Source organism: Lithobates pipiens, unplaced genomic scaffold, assembly GCF_037356315.1.
Source record: "Lithobates pipiens isolate NorthernLeopardFrog02 unplaced genomic scaffold, aLitPip1_a1.2 Scaffold_1, whole genome shotgun sequence".
NCBI classification, from domain to species: Eukaryota; Metazoa; Chordata; class Amphibia; order Anura; family Ranidae; genus Lithobates; species Lithobates pipiens.
Genome location: NW_027507685.1, coordinates 51,636,526 through 51,657,910, shown reverse-complemented (window position 1 = coordinate 51,657,910; position 21,385 = coordinate 51,636,526). Strand labels below are relative to the sequence as shown.

Below are 21,385 nucleotides of genomic sequence, written 5' to 3'. Positions count from 1 at the left end.
CAATTCATTCACACTTCATCAACAATGAAACACATAGAGGAGGCATGTCCTACCTTCCTGGAGATTTATTTAGTATTCTAGTAAAGCTTGAGCACACCAGGCTACTCTTGCCTACAAAATCCACAGTAGAAAAAATAATTTGCCCCATTATTTGGATCTGACTTAGCTGTATTCACACAAAGTGGTCAAGTTTGTCTTTCAACTTCTTTCAACTTCTTCATTTTGGCCTTGCTGTGCTTTGTGTGGCTAGCTATGATGTCTGATCCTGTTAGAGTGAAAATAAGGCCAGCCAGGCAACTGGAGGAGTGTAGTGACACCAGCTAGTTGTTCTAGGTTGGGTATGCACACCTCCAGTTTAATCCAGTGTTGGATTAAAGTGGACTGCCATCTAAAACTATAAAAACATCAGTACTTCAGCCCCTAAAGCCCCCACCCACCTTGTCTATTTATTGGCAGGCGAACCATAAAAACCTACAGGTCATATTTTCAGCCACAAAATACTTACTAGTTGTGCAAACATAGTCCCACCACATGGACACTGACATAACAAAAGTATTAAGTGAATCTGGGATCGACAACGACAAGCATTCTTTTTTTATCTGTGAAATGTTGACAATTCAGGAGCGCATGAAGGCCATGGAGGAGAGGCAAGGTCAGAGCAGGCTATGAAGGGGGTGCAGAAGATGATCAGTGCTACAGTCAGGGCAGTGCAGTCCTGTGTCAGTGTCCCAGTGTGCTTGAGCCCCTCCCTCTGCCCGGCCCTTACCCCCACCTATGCAGGGCTCCACTGCGGTGGTCCGGAGGTGCCAGTCCAGTGCTGATCCTCAGCCATGGTGCTGGCACTGCCTGCTGATTGGCTTCTCAGCTGCTTTCTCCCTCACTGTCTGAAACCAGCACATCAATAGAGACTGAGCACTGACACCAGCACCGTGATAGAGAGCACTGACACCAGCACCGTGATAGAGACTGAGCACTGACACCAGCACCTTGATAGAGAGCACTGACACCAGCACCTAGAGAGAGAGCATTGACACCAGCACCGAGATAGAGAGCGCTGACACCAGCACCGAGATAGAGAGCACTGACACCAGCACCAAGATAGAGAGCACTGACACCACACCAGCACCGTGATAGAGAACACTGAGACCACACCAGTACCGAGATAGAGAGCACTGACACCAGCACCGTGATAGAGAGCACTGACACCAGCACCGAGATAGAGAGCACTGACACCACACCAGCACCGTGATGGAGAGCACTGAGACCACACCAGCACTGAGATAGAGAGCGCTGACACCACACCAGCACCGTGATAGAGAGCACTGACACCAGCACCATGATAGAGAGCACTGACACCACCACCATGATAGAGAGGACTGACACCAGCACCGTGATAGAGTGCACTGAGACCACACCAGCACTGTGATAGAGAGCACTGACACCAGCACCGAGATAGAGAGCACTGACATCACACTAGCACCGAGATAGAGAGCACTGACACCACACCGGCACCGAGATAGAGAGAGAGCACTGACACCAGCACCGAGATAGAGAGCACTGACAGCAGCACTGATACCAGCAACTCGCTGCGGGACCCAAAAATATGATACCGCTCAACCTCTTCTAACAGGAGGGTACGGGCATATAGTACGGTGTTCTTTTTTTGTACAAGGAAGTGAGCCAAGGGTAGAAAAAGGGTCTGTGTGCTCGATTAAATAAATTGTTTATAGAGTTATGCATATACATGGTCTACTGGTCACATGGGTTGAATTCCTCCGAGATCCATGCCTCATTCATTTTTAGAAATGTGAGATAGTCAACACTGTCGTGAGCTAGGCGAGTGCGCTTATCGGTCACGATCCCCCCTGCTGCTCTGAACGTCCTTTCGGACAGGACACTGGATGAGGGGCAAGCCAACAGTTCCATTGCAAATTGGGCAAGCTCTGTCCAGAGGACAAGCCTGCCCACCCAGTAGCCCAGGGGTTCATCATTCCTCAGAGCGTCCACATCAGCCGTTAACCTGATGTAGTCGGACACCTGTCGGTCTAGGCGTTCCCTGATGCTGGATCCGGATGAGACCTGCCGATGGGTTGGCTGAAAGAATGACCTCATATCAGAAGTCACCAACATATCTTCAAACCGCCCTCTTCTTGCAGGCGCTGTTGGATTGGTACCCGCAACTCTTTCTCTGGGAGTGGGAATTCCTCCTCTGCCAGCGCACGCAAAAGAAGAATGCAGCATTTCTCGAAGCAAGGCCTGGAAGTGCTCCATTCTGACAGCCCTCTGTGACGGTGGTAACATTTCCACCATTTTGTGTTTGTACCGGGGGTCTAAGTATGTTGACACCCAGTACTGGTCCTTGACCCTTATGCTTTTTATACGGGGGTCCCTGTTAAAACACTGGAGCATGAAGGCCCCCATTTGCACTAAACTGGAAGCGGTGTGGTGGCCTGGCTCCTGCTCATCATCCAGGATAATGTCATCCTCCTCGTTCTCCTCTCCCCATCCACGGACAACAACAGGGATCCCAGAAAGGTTTAAAGCATGCTCTTCTTGCTCCTCCTCATCCGCCCGGCACCATCCTCCTCTGACTCCTCTTCAGACTCCTGTTGTTGACTTGTCTCAGATAGAGTAGCCCCCCCGGGAATTCATCCAGCATTGCGACTTCCTCATCTTCCTGCTCCTGCTCCTCCACGGCTTGATCAATGACACGACGCAATGCACGCTCCATAAAGAAGGCATAAGGTACCATGTCACTGATGGCGCCATGGTTGCGACTGACCAGTTTGGTAATCTCATCAAATGGCCGCAGAAGTCTGCATGTGTCGCGCATGAGCAGCCACTGGCGCGGTGAAAAAAAACCAAGCTCCCAGAACCTGTTCTGCCGCAGAATTCGTACAGGTAGTCTTTAACTGCACGTTTCTGCTGGAGCAGCCTATCAAGCATATAGAAGGTTGAGTTTCATCGCCTCAGGCAATCGCAAATAAGATGTCTGACTGGCAGATTGTGTTGCTGCTGAATGTCAGCAAGGCGAGCCATGGCCGTGTAAGATCTTCTGAAATGGGCCAAGATATTCCTTGCCTGCCGCAAGATGTCCTGGACCCCAGGGTATTGGACAACGAATCGCTGCACGACCAAGTTTAAGACGTGTGCCATGCACGGCAGGTGTGTAATTTTGCCCTGTTTCAATGCGCTAAGCAGACTGGCACCGTTGTCACACACCACTTTACCAACTGTCAAATTGAGCGGTGTTAGCCACTGATCTGCCTGTGAACGCAAAGCTGAAAGGAGTGCAGGGCCAGTGTGGCTCTTAGCTTCCAGGCACAACAGACGCAGCACAGCATGGCAACGTCTCACCTGGCATGTCGAATAAGTTCTGGGGAGCTTGGGCGGCGCAGCGGAATAGACGCTAGCAGAGGAAAAGGAGGAGTCAGCCAAGGAGGAGAGGGAGGAGGAAGGAGGAGGAGAAGAAGAGGCAGGCCTGCATGCCATCCGCGGCGGTAAAACCAAATCTACACGGGTGGCGGGTGCCACGGGTTACATGCTTGACGGCTGGAAGGTTCACCCAGTGGGCAGTAAAAGTTATATACCTTCCCTGCCCGTGTTTGCTAGACCACGTATCTTTGGTCCGATGTATCTTGGCACCGACACTGTGTGCCATAGATACATTCACTTGCCGCTGAACATGGCCATGTAGCTCTGGGATGCCCTTCTGTGAGAAATACTTCCTTCCTGGGACCTTCCATTGTGGTGTTCCAATGGCCACAAATTTTCAAAAGACCTCTGCGTCCACCAGTTTATATGGCAGTAGTTGGCGGGCAGCCATCAACCGTTGGGCAAGAGGGTCATCCGGCGTCATCATTTTTTTACGCTTGAACATTTGGCCGGTGGAAGCCTGCCTTTTTCCAGAAAAACGTGAGGACGGCATGATGGAAGGTGGGTGGAGTGGAGGACAATTCTGAGGAGAGAGGAGAAGGAAAAGTAGAAGACGAGGCTGGATGGTGAGAGCCTGGAGTGTGGCTTTGTGGGTTCCGTTGCTCCCACTGGGCTCGGTGATGGCAGTTCATGTGCCTTCTTAAGGTCGTCCCTAGGTGAGTGTTGGGCTTACCGCGACTTATGCATTGACTGCAAAGATTGCAAATGGCAACACAGCAGACACGTTAAAAAAAGCCCACACTGAGGAGCCATGTGCCGGCGTCCTGGGAGCGCCAGATGTGACCGTACATGGTTGATGCCTCGCTCCTGATACATTAGCAGTCTGCTTTGTCCCTCCTGTGCAATCTAAGTTCCACCTGCTTCTCCTCCCTATCTGCTGGTCCATATCTCCCTCTGAACTCCCCTCCTATTCCTCTCTTGTGGGCACCCACGTGACATCACTAGACACGTCATCATCTACGTCACCTTCCCCACCGCTATAATTAGGGGATAGTAGGCAGCAACAGCGAGGACTAACCTCCTCCTTGGACTGATCTAAGTACTGTCGTCAGACTGCTGAGTGGCGGTTGTTGCTACCTCCTCTTCCTGATCCAATGCCAAGAATGGCTGCGCATCGGAAATGTCATGTGATGGATCGGAAAATAATTCCTGTGACTCAAGCGGAAGGTATATGGTGGTGTTGGTGGTAGTGTCTTTGGGGGTGCACACAGCAGAGAGTGAAGAGGATGCAGATCAAGAGGATGAGGAGGGTGCACTAGAGTAAGGCAGAGTGAGCCACTCAACCAAGTCTGACGCGTCCTTTGACGTAATCGCAGGCACCTTCTGCAATTTGCCACTTTGGCTCAAGTCAGTTGCTCCTGCCCTACCCCTACCACCCCTGCAGAAGGGCCTGCCTCTTCCTCTGCCTGTCATTTTTTAAATGACCCTGTAACAAAAGTTTCTCGAGAAGTGCAGTATGTATGTAGAAGAAGGTATATAACACCCCATGTTCAATCTGTCATTTTTGGGGGCCACTGGTCTATCACACCAGTCCATGTGCTGAAATGTCTCAATTGGCTGTCCTGTACCCCATGATGGATGTGTCATCATAGGTCAAAGTTCTTTCACAATGTAAACGCATATGTCCGCCGCGCGAACAGCGCCAGAAGTCCGCCGGTTTGGCGAATCGTGAACATGCAAAATTTGCCATGAACCGCAAGGCCATCCCTACTGTGGGCCCTGGGCTGCCTTTATTTAATGGCTCCTCAACAGGTTTATTGGAATCACATATAAGGATCAGTGCACACAGACATTTTTGTTTTTCTTTTCAAGTGTCTTCCTGAAACATGTCTGCATGATCCAGGATGCAGTGTTTAAATTTTGAATTCGATTTTATTCATCCCTATCAGTGGAGGCCCGTCCATAGGGGACGCCCAGGCGCTGCCCCCCCCTCCCATGTAGTAAAAAAAAATATAATTTCCCTCCCTATGTGCACTGGCGCTGGGCGCAGTGCAATATAGGATGTGCCATGTCTATGCAATCACAATATTGCAGATGAGGCGCTTCATTTGCCCAAAAAAAGAGCGCTCTGTGGCGCAGCCGATCGCACCACAGCTTCCGGCGCGATCGACTGCCCGAGCAAGTGCATAGACTTGCACTTGAGTGAGCGGTGGGTGGTGCTTCCGACGTCACTCAAGGAAGTGACGTTGGCACGGCACTTCTCTCTTCTGCCCGCCTGAGAGGATCAGGTAAGGGGCTGCAGCATGGCAGCTTACAGAATCTTGATCATTTATTCTGCCCAGCCGCCGGTACCCCCTCCACATCGATGTAACTTATGGTGGTCACACTTGGCAGCATACCCCAACCCCCCCCCCCACCCCCTGCTAAACAAGATTTAAAGAAAAAGTGTTATCAGTGACTGGCAGCATACCCCCCCCCCCAAAGAAGCTTTAAAAAAAAAGGGTTATTAATAATAACCCTTTTTAAAAAAAAATCTTGTCTAAGGGGGGTATGCTGCCGACCACCGATAATAACCTTTATTTTTTAAATCTTGTTTAGCGGGGGCGGGGTGGGGGGTTAATGCTGCCGACCACCGATATAAACCCTTTTTTTAAATCTTGTTTGGGGGGGGCAGGTATGGGGGTTAATGCTGCCGACCACCGATAATAACCCTTTTTTTTAAATCTTGTTTGGGGGGTATGCTGCATACCCCCCAAACAAGATTTAAAAAAAAAGGGTTATTATCGGTGGTCGGCAGCATTAACCCCCATACCTGCCCCCCCCCCCCCAAACAAGATTTACAGGTTGTAGATATGTGTGATTTGCATGTTGTAGATATGTGCAATTTACAGGTTGTAGATATGTGCGATTTACAGAATGCGATTTACAGAATGCAGATATGTGCTATTCATAGGTTGTAGTTATGTGCGATTTGCAGGTTGTAGATATTTGTAATTTATAGGTTGTAGATATGCTCAATTTACAGGTTGTAGATATGTGAGATTTGCATGTTGTAGATATGTGCAATTTACAGGTTGTAGATATGTGCGATTTGCATGTTGTAGATATGTGCGATTTGCATGTTGTAGATATGTGCAATTTACAGGTTGTAGATATGTGTGATTTACAGAATGCGATTTACAGAATGCAGATATGTGCTATTCACAGGTTGTAGATATGTGCGATTTGCAGGTTGTAGATATGTGCGATTTATAGGTTGTAGATATGTGCAATTTACAGGTTGTAGATATGTGTGATTTGCATGTTGTAGATATGTGCAATTTACAGGTTGTAGATATGTATGATTTACAGGTTGTAGATATGTGCAATTTACAGGTTGTGTATATGTGCAATTTACAGAATGCGATTTACAGAGTGCAGATATGTGCTATTTACAGGTTGTAGATATATGTGATTTGCATGTTGTAGATATGTGCAATTTGCATGTTGTAGATATGTGTGATTTGCATGTTGTAGATATGTGCGATTTACAGGTTGTAGATATGTGCGATTTGCATGTTGTAGATATGTGCAATTTACAGAATGCAGAAGTGTGATTTACAGAATGCAGATATGTGCGATTTACAGAATGCGATTTACAGAATGCAGATATGTGCGATTTGCATGTTGTAGATATGTGCGATTTGCATGTTGTAGATATGTGCAATTTACAGGTTGTAGATATGGGCAATTTACAGGTTGCAGAATGCAGATATGTGCGATTTACAGGTTGTAGATATGTGCTATTTACAGGTTGTAGATATGTGCTATTTACAGAATGCAGATGTGTGATTTACAGAAAGCAGATATGTGCAATTTACAGGTTGCAGAATGCAGTTATGTGTGATTTACAGAATGCAGATATGTGCAATTTACAGGTTGCAGAATGCAAATATGTGCGATTTACAGGTTGCAGAAAAGGTTCCTGATGTGGTTATACACAAGATAGGCATGATTCATCTGCTTTAGTAGAGCCCTGTGTATAATGTGCAGCCTGGTATGGGATGTTGATTCAATAAGGGGTGTGGCTTGTGAGAAGTGGGAGGGGCCAAATCTGAGGGGCGGGGTCGTGTTCCCGCCATCCTAAAACTTCACCAGCCGCCACCGATCCCTATACTGTGCCAATTACTCATATGATTACACCCAGGAACTTACCGGAATGTATTCCTTAATCACAAGGATTAAGGGGTGGGGGGTAAGAGTCCCGAAATGTTTTATAATAATCCAACAGACTCTCCCACGGAGGCAGAGTGGGGTGAAATATGTCTTGTACCACACACTACAATTTTATAACCACATATTATTATGCAGGATTCAATGGCTAAACCTGTCTGGTACCAAAACTGCTTGTAAAAATGTTAATACTTTCAGCTAGATACTTGTTAATAACATATCTTTATTATAACAGTTTTTATGAATTGTGTATGAATTTTTAAAAGATTTGCGTTTGACAGGCCATTTTATATCAGCCTAAATGGGATTACAATATCAATTGTGTATAATATTTTTATTGTATACCAGTTATCCTTATTGGACTCTATTTCCTTGAGGTCTAGAGTGTGTAGGCAGGTGCAGTTAGCTTTCCCATCTGTCATTATTAGGAAGGAAAGTCTCATAAGGGAATTGGTCCCTTAGAGCTTCCATGCAATGGGAGTTATTTACAAAAGGCAAATACACTTTGCACTGCAAGTACACTTGGAAGTGCAGCCGCTGTAGATCCGAGGGGACATGCAAGGAAAATAAAAAAACAGCTTTTTAGCTTGCACATGATTGGATGCTAAAATCAGCAGAGCTTCCCCTCATTTCAGATCTACCTCTTAAGCCACGTACACACGGGGCGGACTGTCTGGCCAACTTAGTCCGTCAGACAATCCGACGGACAGTCTGTCATACTTTCGAATGAACGGACTTGCCCACACACGGCACTTTTTGAGCGGACTCATACGGCGTACTAAGTCCGCCATACTATCCGCCCTACTTTAGAAATGAACGGACTCGCCTACACACGCGGAGGAACATCCGCTCATTTCGAGTGCGTCTCCAGGTAGGCGGGGCCCGCGAAGGAGACGTCGCTGACCCCGCCGCCTGGAATGGACTTAAAGGGGAACCCCAACGCCGGAAAAAATCGGCGTGGGGGTCCCCCCCAAGTCCACAACAGACCCTTGTCCGAGCACGCTACCCGGCCGGCCAGGAAAGGGGGGCGAGCGAGCGCCCCCCTCCTGAGCCGTACCAGGCCGCGTGCCCTCAACATGGGGGGGTGCCTTGGCGAAGGGGGGGGCGCGCGGCCCCCCCACCCCAAAGCACCTTGTCCCCATGTTGATGAGGACAAGGGCCTCTTCCCGACAACCCTGGCCGTTGGTTGTCGGGGTCTGCGGGCGGGGGGCTTATCGGAATCCGGGAGCCCCCTTTAATAAGGGGGCCCCCGGATACCGGCCCCCCACCCTATGTGAATGAGTATGGGGTACAATGTACCCCTACCCATTCACCTGTAAAATAAAAGTACAAAAAAAAAAAAACACAACACACGAGATAAAATACTTTATTGCACAGCTCCGGGGGTCTTCCGTCTTCGGGGGTCTTCTCGCCGGACTCCTCCGCTATCTTCTTGTAGCTCTTTTGCTAGCGGAGGAGTCCAGCTTTCTTCCTCGCCGCCGGCCTCTTCTCCCAACTTCGGGGGTCTTGTCCCCCTCTTCGGTTCTTCTGCCGGGCCACCGCGCCTTCTTATAGCTCTTTTACAGGCGGTGAAGACCCCCGAAGACGGAAGACCCCCGGAGCTGTGCAATAAAGTATTTTATCTCGTGTGTTGTGTTTTTTTTTGTACTTTTATTTTACAGGTGAATGGGTAGGGGTACATTGTACCCCATACTCATTCACATAGGGTGGGGGGCCGGTATCCGGGGGCCCCCTTATTAAAGGGGGCTCCCGGATTCTGATAAGCCCCCCGCCCGCAGACCCCGACAACCAACGGCCAGGGTTGTCGGGAAGAGGCCCTTGTCCTCATCAACATGGGGACAAGGTGCTTTGGGGTGGGGGGGCCGCGCAGCCCCCCCTTCCCCAAGGCACCCCCATGTTGAGGGCACGCGGCCTGGTACGGCTCAGGAGGGGGGGGCGCTCGCTCGCCCCCCTTTCCTGGCCGGCCGGGTAGCGTGCTCGGACAAGGGTCTGTTGTGGACTTGGGGGGACCCCACGCCAATTTTTTTCGGCGTTGGGGTTCCCCTTTAAGTCCATACCAGGCGGCGGGGCCAGCGACATCTCCTTCGCGGGCCCCGCCTACCTGGATACCCGCTCGAAATGAGCGGACTTTTCTCCGGGCGGGAAAAGTCCGCTCATTTCAAAAGTACGGCGGACTGGCACACACACGGGCGGATTGTCCGCCGAAATGCGAGTCCGGCGGACAGTATTACGGAAATTCCGAAATACTTAGTCCGCCAGACTGCACGCTGAAAAAGTCAGCTGAAGCCCACACACGAGCAGACTGTCCGCTGAAATGTGTTTCGGCGGACTAAGTAGGCCAGACAGTCCGCCCGTGTGTACGTGGCTTTAGATTTATAGCGACTGCACTTCCAAGTGCACTTGTAGTGCAACTTGGATTTGCCTTTGTAAATAACCCCCATTGCATGGAAGCTCTAAGGGACTAATTCCCTTATGAGACTTCCCTTCCTAATAATGACGCGAGGCTATCTACAGATGGGAAAGCTAACTGCACCTGCCTACACACTCTAGACCTCAAGGAAAGAGAGTCCAATAAGGATAACTGGTATACAATAAAAACATTATACACAATTGATATTGTAATCAGATGGATTTGTAAATAACCCCAAATGTCTTGAGAGAGGAAAGTTTTGTGAGATTTTGTCAGTCATCTTGGGTGAGGGAACCTTTCAAATAAGGGACCAGGCGTCATTTTGGCACGCTTCTGGTAAATGCATGATAGGCAAAGAAACTCGCTTGTGAGGGACAGTTTTTAACACAGGGTCAGGTTCCAAATGAGGAGGAATGACTCCCAGAAGGCTCCTTTTTCATAGTGTACTTTCAGATAAGCAAGTGCAAAGGCGTGGAGCTAGTACAGACTGCCAAAACATCTACAGCCTTTTCCAAAAAGGGGCACTACCACTGGTAATGGAAGCTGTCCTCCAGTAATACCTCCTGTAAAATACTTACACAGTGGGGTTGATTTACTAAAGGCAAATCCACTCTGCACTACAAGTACACTTGAAAGTACACTTGGAAGTGCAGTCGCTATAAATCTGAGAGGAAGATCTGAAAGTAGGGGAAGCTCTGCTGATTTTATCATCCAATAATGTACAATCAAAAATGCTGTTTTTTATTTCTCTCCCTCGGATATACAGCGACTGCACTTCCTAGTGCACTTCCAAGTGCACTTGCAGTGCACTTGTAGTGCAAAGTGGATTTGCCTTTAGTAAATCAACCCCAGTATGTTTGATTGCATATCCCAGTGCTGAAGATCAGTTATCGGAACTGTTATTAGACTGTGCCAATTTATATGAAGACATCCATACCCTATCATTGTGTGTGACTATTCCCTCCCAATACAAGGTGTCTAGGAAAGGTCCAACCTACAAGCATGGCAATGTTTTTTTTTTTTACTGCTAACAGACCAGATGACATGATGATAATTAATTACTAAAAGACTGTATTGTTCTGTTCTAGATATCCCATTAAAACATTCAATGAATTTTTTTTAATTTCAGTTTTAATGTTTTTAATAAAGTATTTCACAAAAGAGAATACAAAAATGTTTACAAAGAACGCATATCTCACATAGTATAAAATACAAACTGAATAGGTAAATATATAAACATTTTTTAACCATTCCCTGAGCAGTCGCAGCAGTTATTCTGCGACAGGTTGCCTCAGTTGCGCGAATCCCTGTAGCTGTACGTTGGTTTGTTCAGTAGCTATAACAGGCATGCGCATGTCGCCGGAGCTGATGCGTGTTGCCGGCGGCCGCGATGTCCACTGGAGACCCACGATAGCTCCACAGAGAGCCAGTGTGCTAGTGTAAACAAACAGATCCCTGTTCTGACCGGGGAGTAGCGAGAGATTGTCTGTTCCTACTGATCAGGAACAGCGATCTCTCTCTACTCCCAGTCAGTCCACTGCCCCTAAAGTACAAACACCTCCCTAGGACACACTTAACCCCTTGATGGCCCCTATTGTTAACCCCTTCCCTACAGTGATCAGTGGCTATTTTTAGCTCTGATCACTGTAATAATGTCACTGGTCCCAAAAAATATCAAAAGTGTCTGATCTGTTCGCCGCAATGTCACAGTCCAGGTAAAAATCGCTGATCACCCCCATACTAGTAATAAAAAAAATAATAATAACGTCATAAATCTATCCACTATTTTGTAGATGCTATAACATTTGCGCAAACCAATCGACATACACGTATTGCAATTTTTGTTACCAAAAATATGTAGAAGAAAACACATTGGCCTGCACTGATGAAGAAATTTGTTTTACAGCTCCCATCAGACCCTCTTCTTTGTGTCTCATACTAGGAGAGAGTCTGTTGGGAGCTGTTGGATAAGGACGGTGATTATAGAGAAGGTGGGTGATATGGAGTAAGAACTAAAACAGAAAGACAAGACTGACACCGCAAGTGTGGATCCGGAGATTGCTGCACAGTGACAGATACTGTGGAGGTCGAGATACCCCTGCGAGCGGTGAGTTGTTTCGGTGAGTGCAACACCTATAGGGGGCACTAAAAGAAACATGAGTCTAAAGAGCACCTGTCACTTTTACATTTTATATTTTTCACTGATTTAAGCTTTACCTAAGCTTTACCTATGGACAGTAAATGAGCAGGATATTGTCCAATTTACATATTTTTAATTGGTTTTGGTTTTACATATGGACAGTATATGAACACAATTTTTTCACATATAGACTGCATATGAGCACGGTATCAATTATAAATTTGGATGATACCAGCACTGTCTCATACTACTGAACCACTCAGCACTTTGTACACTTTTGACTCTATGCATGTTGGATATTTTTTATTTTAATTTTTGGTTTATTATTTGTTGTGTTTGCATATGAGTTATGTTTACAATACTTTGATAAAGTGTCACTATCTTGTGGAGATAGTGTTTCCCTGGCATATCCCCAACTCAGGCAGGGGTTGCAACACATGAATAGCACACCCCATACCTTTGAAATGTATATTTGCTCTTTGCATTCCACTTAGGTGGTTGTACTGGTAGGGGCAGCAATTCATCGCCACCGGTAATTTTTAGCCATCAGCGCGGGATCATTTAAACCTTTTTACATTTTTTCTAAATTGTCTGTCTTTTTTTGTTTATAGCTCAAAAAATAAAAACCGCAGAGGTGATCAAATACCACCAAAAGAAAGCTCTATTTGTGGGGAAAAAGGACATCAATTTTGTTTGGGTACAATGTTGCATGACCACGTGTCCGTTAAAGCGACACAGTGCCATATCACGAAAAAATGGCTTAGTAATTAAGGTGGTAAATCCTTCCGGGGCTTAAGTGGTTAAGGATGAAAATACACCTAAAATGTGCGCTCTTCCAAGTATAGATCTTCACTGTCAATATAGATTGTACTATCAGTGGCTGTATGGGGTAGCCCCAAAACTCATGTAGTACTTCAAATGTGACATTAACAAAATGCATCTCAGTATCCATATACCGATAAGGATAGAGCTTCTACATCTTTCAATTATAAGTTAAAAGTCAGCTCGTAATTCTTAGTAAATTGCATATGCACTTAATATCTGCTGTGTAGATTAGTGAAAGGGGTCAACACCTTCATAAAGAGGAAGCCACATCCATAGTCACCCTGAAATTAGACTTCACACTGAGGGAATAATCACTGTTCAGAGTTTATAGGGAATAGGCAAGAAGACCCTCGTAAGGCTACAGCAAAGACTGAAAAAAGAGAAAGAGAAGAAAGAAAGGTTGAGGGGAAAAGTAGGGAACGACCTTGCGCTCCGAATCCCACCATCCTGAAGCTCCTCTAATCGAGTATAGATTGAGGATCTCCAGTCAGATACTTGACCCATGGGTTCCAGACTTTCTCGAACATCCACATTTCATCATTCAAGATCGCTGCCATGCGCTCATTAATCATAATCCAGAATAGTTTGTGCTTGAGCTGTTCAAATGACAAGACAGACGATTTCCAAGATTTTGCGATAAAAATTGTTGCTGATATAAATATAAATGCTATGAGACATCTTTGGGATTTCAACGCTGTCTCCACCTTACAGCCCAGCAGTGCCTGCCTCGGGGACTTGACAAGGTTTACTTGGGTGAGAGTGTAAATGAAATAATACACCCTAATCCAGTAACGCCTTACCTTAGGGCATTTCCACCATATGATTTTTTTATTTTATTTAGCTATTGGCAGTTGTGAAGGTTTTAGTGAGTAAGATTTATTGTTATGCTTCCCTTACTGGAATTTATGACACTGCTAGGAAAGGTAAAGTTTTCACTTTTGTTTCTGCCTCCGTTGTGGGGATGCCCATTACCGTCACTTGTAAAAAAATTTTTAGCTGAGAACAATACAAAGACTAATTGCTGATTTTTTTATGAAAACAATTTCTAAAGACTTGCTAAACTTTGTTTTAGCATCTCTATGACCAACTTGGAGTCCAGCACCCCAGGCAGCCTCCCATTTTGTCCGTATAATTTTCCACTGCCCTAATCATTCATAAAGACTGCCCCATTGCGGTCTACAGCAGTGTTTCTCAACTGCAGTCCTCAAGGCGCCCCAACAGGTCATGTTTTCAGAATTTCATTATTTTGCACAGGTGACAGCTGTTTCATCTGAGGGAAATCCTGAAAACATGACCTGTTGGGGCGCCTTGAGGACTGGAGTTGAGAAACACTGGTCTACAGCAAGCAGGCAGACCAAGGATGAAGTTAAGCTGCTTGATTGGCAAAAGGCTGCACTGCTGCCTAGGGGACGCCAGAAAGTCTTTTACAGTCTAGTAATAAAGAAATGATATAAAATTTGAACTAAAGGTGAATTTAGTAAACTGAATTTGCACACTAGGAAGGTTTTCCTTGATTACATTAGAAGTCAATTGCATAATTTTACTTGACATCTGGAGTTGCAATCCAAACATTGTCTGAAATCTCATAAATTATATTATCTTCTTTCAAACCAGTGAACTTTTTGTAAATAATGGTAAGAATCTTGCTTGCAGCTGGTGGTTTGTTTTACATATTCCAGAAAGTTTCGCTGCTGGGAAATGTATGAGTAGGTAAAATGTGCTGAACTTCACATACAATCTGAGCTCTGTATTCCCTTAGGATGAATGTTATCATATTGCGCTCTGTTATGACAGCAAAAACCCAGCAAAAAAACAAAACGTTAACTTGTATCCAATTTACCAGAAATGCTTTATATTTAGGTTCGTTGCAGTTTTGGCCATGTGCTGTGAAGCCAAAAATATAAAGTTCATAAATGAGTTTCATCACATGGAAGGTGTCAGATAAGCAGAAAGATGTATACATCGATATAGATGCCTCTCCTCAGCTAAGTAAAGATGTGGCCATTGATGCAGACACCTCTCACCAGCGATGTAGCCAGATGGGGTTTATAAATAAAGGAGAAAAGAAGAACTCCTCATAGCGTAACTTGTAGCCATTTATTCATAAAACTTTGTTCCAATAAAAAGCACATAAAATGGAGCCTAGCTGCATTCCACCTGCGCTCCAGCACAAAAGCAGAAGTGACGTATCACATATTGCGTAATCCGACGCGTTTCGTCAGCGCATCTGACGTCATCAGGGGTCATATATGAATAAATGGCTACAAGTTACGCTATGAGGAGTTCTTCTTTTCTCCTTTATTTATAAACCCTGTCTGACTGGTGGGAGACTGCACTTTCCATTTCTGTTACTGAATATATTTCATCACTGTGCACTTGATTTAGGAATCGTCGGTGGTGGTTGTTTTTTGACTTTATTGAAAATTCATATCCAAATTTGAACATTATGTTATCACACATTTTTTATATTTATTTGCATTTATTTTTAATACTACTTATCAAATTATATGGCAGGCTGAAATGCACTGCAGCTGGGTGGGACTAATTGCTGTACCAAGTGATACTCCAGACATACATGCCTGAATGCATGGTGCTACAAAAGTGAGTAACACTCGGTACAGCATTCAACCTCGTCCAGGCACAGTGTATTTGAACCTGCCATAAACTTTGACAGACTGCAGGGGGGCTGGATGCAGCAATTGTGTCTCCTAAAACACTAAGACAAGACAAAATGCAATGAATTTTTTAAAACTTCTTTCCATTTAGATAAGTAAAATGTCAAACTACATGCGGGATATTTTTAACCACTTTCAGACCGGACCATTTTGCTGGTAAATGACCAGAGGTCTTTTTACACTTTGGCACTGCGCTGCTTTAACTGGTAATTGCGCGGTCATGCAATGTTGTACCCAAACAAAATTTGCGTCCTTTTCTTCCCACAAATAGAGCTTTCTTTTGATGGTATTTGATTGCCTCTGCGATTTTTATTTTTTGCGATATAAACGTAAAAAGACCGCAAATTTTGAAAAAAAATGATATTTTCTACTTTTTGTTATTAGAAAAATCCAATAAACTCAATTTTAGTCATACATTTAGGCCAAAATGTATTCAGCCACATGTCTTTGGTAAAAAAAAAGTCAATAATTGTATATTTATTGGTTTGCGCAAAAGTTGTCACATCTACAAACTAAGGTACGTTTTCTGGAATTTACGCAGCTTTTAGTTTACGACTGCCTATCTCATTTCTTGAGGTGCTAAAATGGCAGGGCAGTACAAAACCCCCCCAAATGACCCCATTTTGGAAAGTAGACCCCCTAAGGAAATTGATAAGAGGCATGTTGAGTCCATTGAATATTTTATTTTTTTGCCTCAAGCGATTGAATAATGACAAAAAAAAATTTTTTTTTTTTTTTTTACACAAAGTTGTCACTAAATGATATATTGCTCACACATGCTATGGGCGTATGTGAAATGACACCCCAAAATAAATTCTGCTGCTTCTCCTGAGTATGGGGATACCACATATGTGGGACTTTTTGGGAGCCTAGCCGCGTACGGGGCCCCGAAAACCAAGCACCGCCTTCAGGCTTTCTAAGGGCGTAAATTTTTGAGTTCACTTCTCACTACCTATTACAGTTTTGAAGGCCATAAAATGCCAAGATGGCACAAAACCCCCACAAATGACCCCATTTTAGAAAGTAGACACCCCAAGCTATTTGCTGAGAGGCATGTTGAGTTCATGGAATATTTTATATTTTGCCACAAGTTGCGGGAAAATTACAAACTTTTTTTTTTTTTTTTTTTTTTTTTAACAAAGTTGTCACTAAATGATATATTGCTCATGCATGCCATGGGCATATGTAAAATGACACCCCAAAATAAATTCTGCTGCTTCTCCTGAGTACGGGGATACCACATATGTGGGACTTTTTGGGAGCCTAGCCGCGTACGGGGCCCCGAAAACCAAGCACCGCCTTCAGGCTTTCTAAGGGCGTAAATTTTTGAGTTCACTTCTCACTACCTATTACAGTTTTGAAGGCCATAAAATGCCAAGATGGCACAAAACCCCCACAAATGACCCCATTTTAGAAAGTAGACACCCCAAGCTATTTGCTGAGAGGCATGTTGAGTCCATGGAATATTTTATATTTTGCCACAAGTTGCGGGAAAATTACAAACTTTTTTTTTTTTTTTTTTTTTCACAAAGTTGTCACTAAATGATATATTGCTCACGCATGCCATGGGCATATGTGAAATGACACCCCAAAATAAATTCTGCTGCTTCTCCTGAGTACGGGGATACCACATATGTGGGACTTTTTGGGAGCCTAGCCGCGTACGGGGCCACGAAAACCAAGCACCGCCTTCAGGCTTTCTAAGGGCGTTACAGTTTTGAAGGCCATAAAATGCCAAGATGGCACAAACCCCCCCCAAATGACCCCATTTTGGAAAGTAGACACCCCTAAATTTAGGGGTACACTAGTGAGACTAGGTAATAAATGGCGGGTGCCCTGAAACTATAAAAAAATAACTAACCAACCAGCGTCACCTGTAACAGTTATATGGTGATCACTGGTGAAAGGGTTAACTAGGGGGCAATTAGGGGGCTTTATGCGGTAGTATATGGGGGTCCCTGGCGCTATAAAAAGCTGCAGCGAACCTAAATACCTACCTGCCTAACTAGCGTCACCTGTGACACTAATACAGCGATCAGAAAAACGATCGCTTATTAGGCTGGGTTCACACTGGAGCGATGCGGGAACGCCACGAATGCGCGGCGGGTTCCCGCATCGCATGCCTCCCGGCGGCAGTTCACACTGCCCTATTCGAACTGCTGGGAGTGTCAGTGAAATGTTACTGACACCCCCAGATCAGTTCGCATATCGCAGTGCGATCTGCAAACTCGGATCGCATGGTGTGAACACCCATGCGATCCGATTCTGCTGCGGGCCAAAAAAAGGGTCCCGTGCGAATTTGCGGCGGGTGCGGCGGGTGCGGCGAATGGCTGAACTCGAATCTCACAGAGATCGGATGTGATTTGCACTGCAGTGCGGTGCGAATCACATTCGTTCTCATAAACCGCTGCAATGTGAACCCAGCCTTAGTGACACTGGCGACGGGGGGTGATCACGGGGTTAAACCTTTATTGGGGGGGTTAGGGGGGTACCTTAGAACTAAAGGGGGCTAACCCTAACTGCCCTAACAGTTATTAGTCACAAATGACACCCGCCGGGTGATCAGGGGGTTAAACCTTTATTAGGTAATAAATTGCGGGTGCCCTGAAACTATAAAAAAATAACTAACCAACCAGCGTCACCTGTAACAGTTATATGGTGATCACTGGTGAAAGGGTTAACTAGGGGGCAATCAGGGGGCTTTATGCGGTAGTATATGGGGGTCCCTGGCGCTATAAAAAGCTGCGGCGAACCTAAATACCTACCTGCCTAACTAGCGTCACCTGTGACACTAATACGGCGATCAGAAAAATGATCGCTTATTAGGCTGGGTTCACACTGGAGCGATGCGGAAACGCCGCGAATCCGCGGCGGGTTCCCGCATCGCATGCCTCCCGGCGGCAGTTCATACTGCCCTATGCGAACTGCTGGGAGTGTCAGTGAAATGTTACTGACACCCCCAGATCAGTTCGCATATCGCAGTGCGATCTGCAAACTCGGATCGCATGGTGTGAACACCCATGCGATCCGATTCTGCTGCGGGCCAAAAAAAGGGTCCCGTGCGAATTTGCGGCGGGTGTGGCGGGTGTGGCGAATGGCTGAACTCGAATCGCACAGAGATCGGATGTGATTTGCACTGCAGTGCGGTGCGAATCACATTCGTTCTCATAAACCGCTGCAATGTGAACCCAGCCTTAGTGACACTGGCGACGGGGGGTGATCACGGGGTTAAACCTTTATTGGGGGGGTTAGGGGGGTACATTAGAACTAAAGGGGGCTAACTCTAACTGCCCTAACAGTTATTACAGTCACAAATGACACCAATGCAAAAAAAAAAAAAAAAAAATGACATTGGTGTCACTGTGACTGGGGGGCAGGGGTAATTGGGGGGGTGATCGGGGGGTAAAGGGGGGGTGTGAGTGTGCCTGGCATGTTCTACTGTGTGTGTAGAGTGTTGGTGCAACTCACCGATCCGCTCTCCTCCGTGTCGGAACGAAAAATACCGACACGGAGGAGAGAATACATCACTTCCTCTCCTGTGTTTACATTACAGGAGAGGAAGTGATGTCACCGGGGATTTATATTCGTCGGGAGCGATCGCGAGGGGGTGGCCATGAATGAATGGCCGCCCCCTCGTCCCGGATCGCTCCCGGACGAAAACCGACCGCCGCAGGCACCGGGCGGGGGCCCGATCGGGCCCCCGACCCGCGGGAGGCAAGGGACGTACATGTATGTCCTTATGCCTGCCCGTGCCATTCTACCGACGTACATCGGCGTGCGGCGGTCGGCAACTGGTTAAACCATACTCCAGCACATCACTCTGGAGTGAATGCGCTCCACGTACATAAGTGAATAATTCAATTCCAATTAAGTTTATCTTTTTCAAAATAGCACACTACATAAAAATGCATTGACTGTGAAGAAGGCCTAAAGGGCAGCTGTGACAGAGGGTGTTCTTCAGCACAGGACGGGATATGATAGCGATATGCAAATATTTAAATGGTGACTATAACATCGGGAGGAGAATATTTAAAGTGATTGTAAAGTCTATTTTATATATATATATAACATGTTATACTTTCCTGCTCTATGCAGGGGTTTTGCACAGAGCAGCCCCAATCCTTCTCTTCAGAGCTCCTGGCCCCTTCCTCCTGCTTGCTATGGGGGCACCCAAGCCGAGCTACAGCTCCCTGTGTCCATTTAGACAGAGTCATGATCCAGCCCCGTCCCCTTTCTCTCCTCATTGGCTGACTGACTTTGATTGACAGCAGTGGGAGCTAATGGCGCTGCTGCTGTATCTCAACGAATCTGGAGGAAGAGTTCCAGGACAGACAAGGCACTCATGGACATCTGTGGATAGAGATGGGGCTCAGGTAAGTTTCAGGGGGGCTGCTACACATAGGGCAGGAGAGATCACTACACTAACATCACATAGCTGGTATGGCAACCTCTCAGTTCTTTTTTTTTTTTTGTTCAGCCTGCTGGTTTGAATGAAAAAAAGCTTAACATGTGTACTAGATTTATGCCTCATATACATGATCAGATTATCCTACAAAGAATCATTTGCATTTTGTTGCATAAAACTAATATCGAATACAACAGTGCAAAATGTGCTCTACGAAAAGTAAGTTTTTTGATGTACAATTCTGGAAAAACCTTCCAGTGTGCGCAGCTACGTAGTGGAAATGATATCAAATACGTGTGATCCCTGTGTCTGCCACGCCTTTTGGCTATCCGTTGGTAGTGTACAGGCATATTCGTGTATTGCTCTCCAGACGTTTATTTTCACACGCTTGTTTGCTTGTTCTGAAGCCCCATACACACTGTCAGTTTTTCTTCTGAGTTTTTCCTTCAGGTTTACCAAAACCATGTAGTGCAAGGGCCTGCCTGATTGCATACAAATTGAAACTCCTAAGGTTTGACCTCATATTATATGCTTTTGGTAAATCTGAAGAAAAAACTAAGCAGAAAAACTGATAGTGTGTATGGGGCTTTACAGAAGGAATGTAGGACCCAGCACTTCCAATTGCCATGTTGGGAAAATTGGCTATCCAAAATGTCATTAAAAAGAAAAAATCTAAATATTATATAATTAATATAATTATATCATATTTTCATGAGACATGCTGATAAATAACTAACTACTATAATGTTATCTGTTCATTGATTGCTGACAAATATTGTGACTGGCTACAGGCGAGTTTCAGTTCGTGTGTTGGGGCATTTTTTGCGGTACGAACATTGTTTACATTCTCCCATCTCCTTCTGGTTTATTTTCGTGTTTGCAAACATGCGTGGTGTTCGTCTATAGATTTTTAGTTGACGTATACTGTACTGATTAAATGATTGTCTTACGATGGGCAATCGTCCAAGCAAAGTTTTCGTGCTTGTATCTTCGGATTTTGTTGAACGGACTGTCGTGATCGGCTGTCGAAAGCTGTGTACTAATGATCAGATTATCAAACGGTCAATCCAAAAGTGATTTTTATCATTCGATAATCTGATTGTGTGTACGAGGCATTGAGAGAGACACGTGGCCACACAATAAAGTTGGATGAGAAGCGGTTCAATGCTAAATTGTGTAGGAAAACCTGTCTGGCAGTGTTAACCCTTCTTTCTCATGAACCACCAGCTCAGCAGGTCAACCTAATGACACAATACAACAGTTTTGCATTGTAAAAATTTGCAATATTCTTGATCTGATTAACCTCAAAGCATGAGAGCACAGTGCAATATGTACAGAATATA

The 21,385-nt window shown here is 45.5% G+C and overlaps 1 protein-coding gene across 1 annotated transcript in view; it reads right to left on the bottom strand.

The window, feature by feature from the left end:
- LOC143998830 (interleukin-13 receptor subunit alpha-1-like) overlaps window positions 1-21,385 on the bottom strand; it is a 206,710-nt gene that overhangs the window by 123,367 nt on the left and 61,958 nt on the right. The window lies entirely within an intron of this gene.